This window comes from Diabrotica undecimpunctata, chromosome 4 (assembly GCF_040954645.1).
Source record: "Diabrotica undecimpunctata isolate CICGRU chromosome 4, icDiaUnde3, whole genome shotgun sequence".
Lineage (NCBI taxonomy): Eukaryota > Metazoa > Arthropoda > Insecta > Coleoptera > Chrysomelidae > Diabrotica > Diabrotica undecimpunctata.
In genome coordinates this window covers 25,089,104-25,096,656 of record NC_092806.1, presented here as the reverse complement: position 1 = coordinate 25,096,656, position 7,553 = coordinate 25,089,104, and the positions used below count along the sequence as shown (strand labels likewise).

Here is a 7,553-nt window from a genome sequence, read left to right as displayed (position 1 = left end):
TTTTATTTAAAAACTTGATATCAAGCGCGTAGGTAACTGACATTTAAAATCGCCACTCGCTTCAAGCGTTGTTTCTAAGTGAACGGCTCGTTTTACACAAAAAGTAATAATAAAACATTTTGGTTCAAAATTACCTCAGCTGCATTTCTTATTTGAAACATTTCTTACTATGGCTTACAGATTCTTAGCAAATCGATGATTTCCGATACGCGGGGGGGGGGGGGTTATGGAAAGTGTGTGGGTATTGAAACACTTGAATCACAATTTCAGTTAAAACTACATTTAATTTAACGTTTCTATTTCTACATTGCAAATCATTTTCAAAATACCAAAGTGGAAATCGAAACGTCAAAATAAACACATTTTCAACTGAAATTGTGGTTAACCCCTATATTAAAAAAAATTAAAATGCTACAAGAAGATGGCTTTAAAATAATAATAATTACTTATCGAAATTAAGACTAAATTATAAAAGGAAATAATTTTTTAAATTTGCAATCAATAATATATGCTTCTTTAATAAATACATTCGTACGCCGCTGATGTGTTTACTATTAATTTTCAAACCGGACCCTTCTCTGATCGATGAACTACATTTCTGATCAGATTTGTTTTGCTAGATTAAAAACGAGTAATTATCTGTAAACAGTAACATTATTTTCGGGAACCTTAACACGCGAAATAGAACTAATTAGCCAATGAAACTTTCTTATTAAAATAAAGAGTTTTAAAATTATGTGAGCCGTTAGGTTTAGTTTAAATGTGTTAGGATTTTTTTCTGTGAGTAAGCCTACCATTTCTTCAAGCAACAGGTAAGTCCTTCGTCTATAATAGACATTTTTAATAATTTATAAAAGAGAAATATTATTGATACACGCAAGTTACCTTTCTGTAAAAAGAGACTAGAATTTATTATGTAAATATAGCATTTTTTTATACAATAACTTAATAACAAAGGAGAGATTAGTTGCATTATATGATACTGATCTTCGTCAGTTCCTCAGTAAAAATCAGTGAAAGCGCAGTAAAACGTCAGAATAAAAATTGAAAACGGGCCTAATCAGAGCTGTGACTTGACATTCTTGTAATTTGCACCTTTATTACATTCTTAGTTAAACCCAATGCTCCTTCTCCCACTTATAAACTATATCTATTGAGTTTGGCGACCAGTATGGCACAAATTCTTCTCGTATGTATGTCGGACATAAATGTATAATACAAAAAGTAAATGACTTTAAAATGATATTGACAATATTTTTCAGTTGAGTACGACTTTGTTGTAAACATGCATGGGAAAATGAATATATAGTTCAGTGGATAGATTTAAGTATAGTCCTGAAAAAAAAAACAGATGCTAAAAGAGAAAAATCAAAAAGCTGCTCTTATTATGTTAAATGAAACCAATTAACAGAAACACATTGAAAGAAAAAATCAATAGACACAAGATACCACTATTAGTAAGTAAATAACATACATCATTTAACATACGTCGAGGATACATCATTTATGTTTTAAAATAACATACATATAAAATAAGAGTTTGATGTTAATATTAGGAGTAAACTAAATTTAAGAACAAATACTGACCATATAGGGATAGTATCATAAGCTTTTTTCATGGTTTCATACAAACAGAAGATTTACTGTCATTATTGCATGTTGTCTTTTTTAAGATAAATCACATGTTATGATTTTTCTGACAGGGATTCTTAATTTATTGTTGATTTTATGCAATCGAATGAACTATCTTTCAATAAAGTCGTCCCAGGAACGCAACTCAAAAATATTGAAAATATCATTTTAAATTCATCTACTTTAAAATGAGTAATGTCGAATTCTAGAGAAAATATCCACTTTTTTGTTGCCAAAAACGTTGATTTTGCAATTTGGGACCAGTTTTGTTTAGTTCTTTAGTACATAAAACTGACGAAAAAAATAGTGGCGCCACCCGCAACGAGAGAAATCATGTCTTTTTTCCGAAATTTCAAAACTTTAATGAGCGAAATAATAGTGATTTGGAGTATAAAATTGTCGCGAATTAAAATCACTGTAGAATCTGTTCAAAACCACCTACAAACCTTTTTTACAAAAAAAATAATAATAAAGGTATTTCCTGCACCAGATTCTTTAAAAATTTTAATATTTTATTGTTATCAGACCCTGTTCTAAATTGTGGCAATTAAGTATAGAGAATATTACATAAAAAAATCAGTATTTCTTAAAGACTTTAGAAGGCAAAACATATACAAGATTCATTTGAAATAAGAAAGTTTATAAGATTCTCATAAAAACGAAAGAACTGACAACCATGTAAATACCACTATAATATCGGCCAAATCACAAGACTTTTACATACCAAAATCTATAAAAATCCTGCAAGCTGTTTCCGAAATAATTCAGGCTGTGAATTCAAAACTCACCCTGTAGATTGAGGATAAAAAAAAGCATTATTTTCAATGAATAAAAAATACTTTCATTTTTGTTTTTTTAAAACGATTTATAAATGCTTTTGAATAGATTCGATAGTGATTTTAAGTGGAGACATTTTAACACTACAAAATCACTATTATTTCGCTCAATCATTTGTGAGTTTCAAAACAAAATTGGTCCCAAGAGTATGCTCTCAAATTTCAAAATCAAAGTTTTTGGCATCAAAAAAGTGGATATTTTCTGCAGAATTCGACATGTCAAAATAAACTTATTTTCAAGTAGGAAGAATTGTGGATTATTCCCCAAAAAAATAGTAAATTCTAATGTATTTAAGTCTATGCAGAAACTTAATTTTACTAAAAGGATATTTTCCTTATTATTACTAAACATACTTTTATATCTTTACTGACAATTTCAACTTTCAAGACTTTAAAATTCTTCTTCTCTATTGCATCAAGCTTTTATATTTTATAGTGCAATTCTCCATTTGTAAATGGTTGATGATTTGTTTATAAAATGAAGTAATATTTTTTGTGGCATAATGAAAAAACTTTTTAGTACACAATACAGGGTGAGTCATGAGGAACTTTACATACTTCTACCATATGTAGAGTCCCTTAGGGAGCATATCATGTGGCCACTAAAAAATGTCAACTCCTCTTCTTTATTAATTAACAGGGTGATTTGTGTAATTGACCATTTATTTCATTTTACTGTAGTGTTCCAGGACTGGCTTTGGAAAAATTAATTTAGGGATTCGTATTAAATATTACACCCTTGACGTTTGAAATTTATAACATTTGTTTAAATTAATTACCTTATAATTTGATACTTCATTATGGTTGTTCTATTTTTGGTAAGATTTGATCGTTCACTAAAAATTTAATAAAAGTGCGACAACATTGTCGCATATGTCGTTTTCATTGGCTATTTATGTAGTTTGAAAATCACTTATTGCATTTTAAAAAAAAATTTATACAGGGTGTAATATTTAATACGAATCCATAAATTAATTTTTCCAAAGCCAGTCCTGGAATTTTTTAGTCTAGCTAATACCAGTCGAATGCTTGATAGTAGTGTACTTTATCATGCAAAAATTAAAAAAATCAAATGAGCCGTATAAACGCTACAGTAAAATGAAATAAATGGTCAATTACACAAATCACCCTGTTAATTAATAAAGAAGAGGAGTTGACATTTTTTAGTGGCCACATAATATGCTCCCTGAGGGACTCTACATATGGAGTATGTAAAGTTCCTCATGACTCACCCTGTATATTCTGAAATGATCGGGGATACGACATGAGCCGTGTAGAGGCGAATACCACGCTCGTTTAAAACAACAGAAATGTGTGGAAACCAATAAAGGCGTCAATAATAATGACGCCAGAAAACTGTCATGCTACTGGGGCCAGTATTCAGTGCATGTGGAAACTCACCTTAATGCTTGAGCATTTCGAGCATTTTACCTACATTCACCATATCAACAACATATCTACGCATTCATTAGGTGTGAATAGGAAAGGCATTTTTATTACTGTAGAACTCGCGATATTTCAAAATTCTGTTTTAAAACTACAATGAACGTATTAGTGAGTGAACACAAGAAATGACATTAGTTGATGATAGAATGACTATTTGTATTTGTCAAAAAACAATTTAAATAAAATCTCAAGGACAACCTGCTTTTCTTGTGAAATTGTAAAAAGTATAAATATATGCTAGTTTCAGGTTAATTTTAAGATAATAAATGCTCCATTAAATTGGAAATTTTCCGTATTTATTAACATTTTACCCCCATTCTGATACACTGTTGAATTTGGGATAAAAAATCCTATTCGTATATCAATTCATAGTATTCTAAGTCCAATTGTCATTTCCCAATTTTCTAATAAAAATATTCATTAAAGGTTATATCCATCTTGGAACACGCTGTATAGTGAAGCCTATTTTGATACAGGTATTTACATTTGTCTGTACGTGAAATCAGAATATTTCCTATTCTTGTCCACTATTATGTGTTTTAAAGTAATTACTGCAGACAAATTTTAATTCGAATAATAACATGCTTAAAAAACAATTTCTAGAATAGTACGGTTCTGTCTATCGCGAGTTCAAAAATAATGTTTTATTGTGTACCAATATTTTGACTGCCTTGTGATTTAATAGATTTGTAAAAATAATTCTTGGCAATTGATGTCACACCGTTATTTAACCAATTATCTCAAATCATGTTATAAATTCATTTAGTATTTAAAATAAATGGTTGTGGTAAAATATTAAATGGAATATAACTTTTAATGTTTTTTTCAGAAAATTGTTTTTAATGACAGTGACTTTCTAGTTATTATTTTTAAATTGAAAGATTTCTTAATACTATTTGTGTTGTAAACGTAGTCAATCGCATATAGGGTGCTTTTTACCTAGTAAAACTACCATTTTTGTACACATTCTTTTTTTTTTTCGTGATCGTCATCATCATAGCATCTACACTCCTAGCGGAGTGATTGCCTTCCTCTTTGGGATCTTCTGTTTGAATTGTCGCGGGGAATTAGTTCGCTTTAACATTTTGCTTTTACAATTATTGGTTATGTGACTTGGCGTTTTCTACTATATTTCTCCATTCTTTTCTGTTTTTGCTTAAGGTTTTCCATTTTCTAACTACATACCATCTTCTTAACGTCCGCATTTATCTGGTTCTCCCATTTCGTTTTCTGCCTTCCTCGTGGTCTGCTTGATACTGGTCTACATTTGGTAATTTTCTTGATGACTGCTTCTTGATTCCTCCTTTCTAGATATCCTATCCATCTGAGTCTTTGCCTTGATAAATCTGACGATGTCTTCCACTTTCAAAAGTTCTTTTACTTCATAGTTCATCAGTTTTTCAAATTCATTATTACATAAGTTTAGTGGGCCTACTATTCTCCGAATAATTTTTCTCTCTAGGATCCTGAACCTTTTTTCATCTTTCTGTGTCAGGTTTATTACTTTAGCACCATATATAATTACTGGACTAATTGCTGCTCTGTAAATATTTAGTTTTTTATTTTGAGTAAGCTTCTCACCTGTGAGAAAGTTATTATATTCCCAGTAAGTTCTGTTTTCAGAGAGAATTTTTTCCTATGCTTCTATCAATAGTTCCTTTAGCTAATACCTTAAGATATTTAAAGTGTTCTACGTCTTCAAACTCTTATTCCCTAATATTTAACCTTGTCACATTAACTATATTTTTCCTTGATCATATTAGATATTTTGTTTTATTTTGATTTGTAGCCAAACTCTTCTTGAATGTTTCCTTGTACAACTTCGCAAATTGTTTCTTTAAACTGCTTAGGTTTCAGCTAATCAATGCTACATCATTAACGCCATACATTAAAACTTCGATGTTATAATTGTGCCTTTTATTTCGGTAGCTCTTATTGTTCCTTCTATAGCGGCAATAAATAATGACGTTTCATCATATGTTCAATCATAATATGATCTATTTGGTTACCCTCAGCTGATCCTGGTGTTAGCCATGTTGCCTCATGCTCTTTTTTCTATTTGAAGTAAGTGTTAATTATAAATGTATCTGTTGTTGCTGCTAGATTGCAGAGCATTCTACCATTAGTATTCGTAATTGTATGGAGAGTTTCTTCTCCAGCTACGTCTTTGTTTATGTCTTCCTTTCCAATAATTGCGTTGAAATCGTATATTTAAATTAAAATGTCATTTTTTGTTATATTTTCATATATCTTCTAGTTTCTTCGAGATCAATTAGATTGCTTGGTCTCTATTCTGACATAATGTAGTCTTCTACATATCCCACTAAATTTTACTACCTTGTCCCTTAGTTTCCTGCGTACCATCAGTGTACTGCGTACAGTTAAAGCTGTACCATCGTGACCCTGTTTGGTATAAAACATTGTGTATTTCTTTTTTACTATTGCCCGCAGACCTTTCCATCGAATTTATTGTAACGCTAAGATTTTGATCTTGTACATTTCCATCTCATTCGCTAACTAATGCATTGAATCGGCTCTTAATAGAGTCTTCATATTCCATCTTTCTATTCATATTCTGTAAGCTTTTCTTTTATTTCGATTTTTTGTGTTTTCTTGCACTCTACAGCCTTTTCCTTATCCATAGCCATTTTCGTTCCTTATTATTACCAGTTGGAGTATTCTTCCAAGTTTTTTAAAATATTAGTTGTTATCTTTGTTATGTTTGCTAGTTTGCCTTCAGTGCTCGGGCTTCTTATAGAAAATCTTTGACTGGCTGTTCTAGTTTTATCTTTATTTTTCTGTAATTTACTGTGTTTTTCAATTGTTTTTTCCCATTATGCACATTTCTTTTGTCGGTTCGTTTATATCATAGCTTTGAAGTTGGTCAAGTGAATACTTTTCTTTATTTATCCACAGTGAATTGTACCTTAATTGTGCTCGGTATTCTTCTTGTCGTGATTTTTTTATATGTTCGGTGAGTTGTTTTTTTTTTAACAATTACTTGCTTTGAGAAGTCTTCACTTCATTTTCACTTTATTCATTTTACTTTATTTTGGGCCATCTGGCTTTCCTATTCTTTTTATATCAGTTATTTCTAGTTCCGGATCTGAATTTTTAGTTCTTGCATTAATGTTGCTTTTAAGTTATTTATAATCTTCTCCCTGTTCTTCCTCTATTCCGTGTACTACTATGATCTTCCTTTTAATGTTTTTTCTAACATTTCTAATCTTTCAATTCTATTTTTTCGTTCATTACCTTGTTTTACAACTTCAACTGTACATTGACTGTGGATACTTTTCTTAAGTCTGACTGTACATTATCCAACTTTTCTTCGACTCGTTTATTGTGGTCCTCCATTGTTTGCAGTTTCTCTAGAATTGTATCTTATTTTGTATTCGCCATTTTAGCCTTCATCTTTTCGTGATAGAAAACTTAAATGACATGCGCACCTCGTAAATATTATATCTAAAGCAACAAGGACGGTCGCAGACTTTTAGTAAAAAGTTTGGAACTTAAAATGACCTACTAGTCTTATAAAATGGTAATCAAAACCATAATTATTTATGCAGCCATATTGGCTTGGTTTAACAAATGAAATCTTCGTGAATCTTATAGTAAAGGCATTGTGGAGTAAAATAT

The 7,553-nt window shown here is 30.4% G+C and overlaps 1 protein-coding gene across 1 annotated transcript in view; it reads left to right on the top strand.

The window, feature by feature from the left end:
* Positions 1–673: 673 nt before the first annotated feature.
* LOC140439328 (knirps-related protein-like) overlaps positions 674–7,553 on the top strand; it is a 594,429-nt gene continuing 587,549 nt past the window's right edge. Inside the window, exon 1 of the mRNA XM_072529171.1 lies at positions 674–812. The gene's annotated coding sequence lies outside the window, so the exon portion shown is untranslated. The remainder of the gene's footprint in view (positions 813–7,553) is intronic.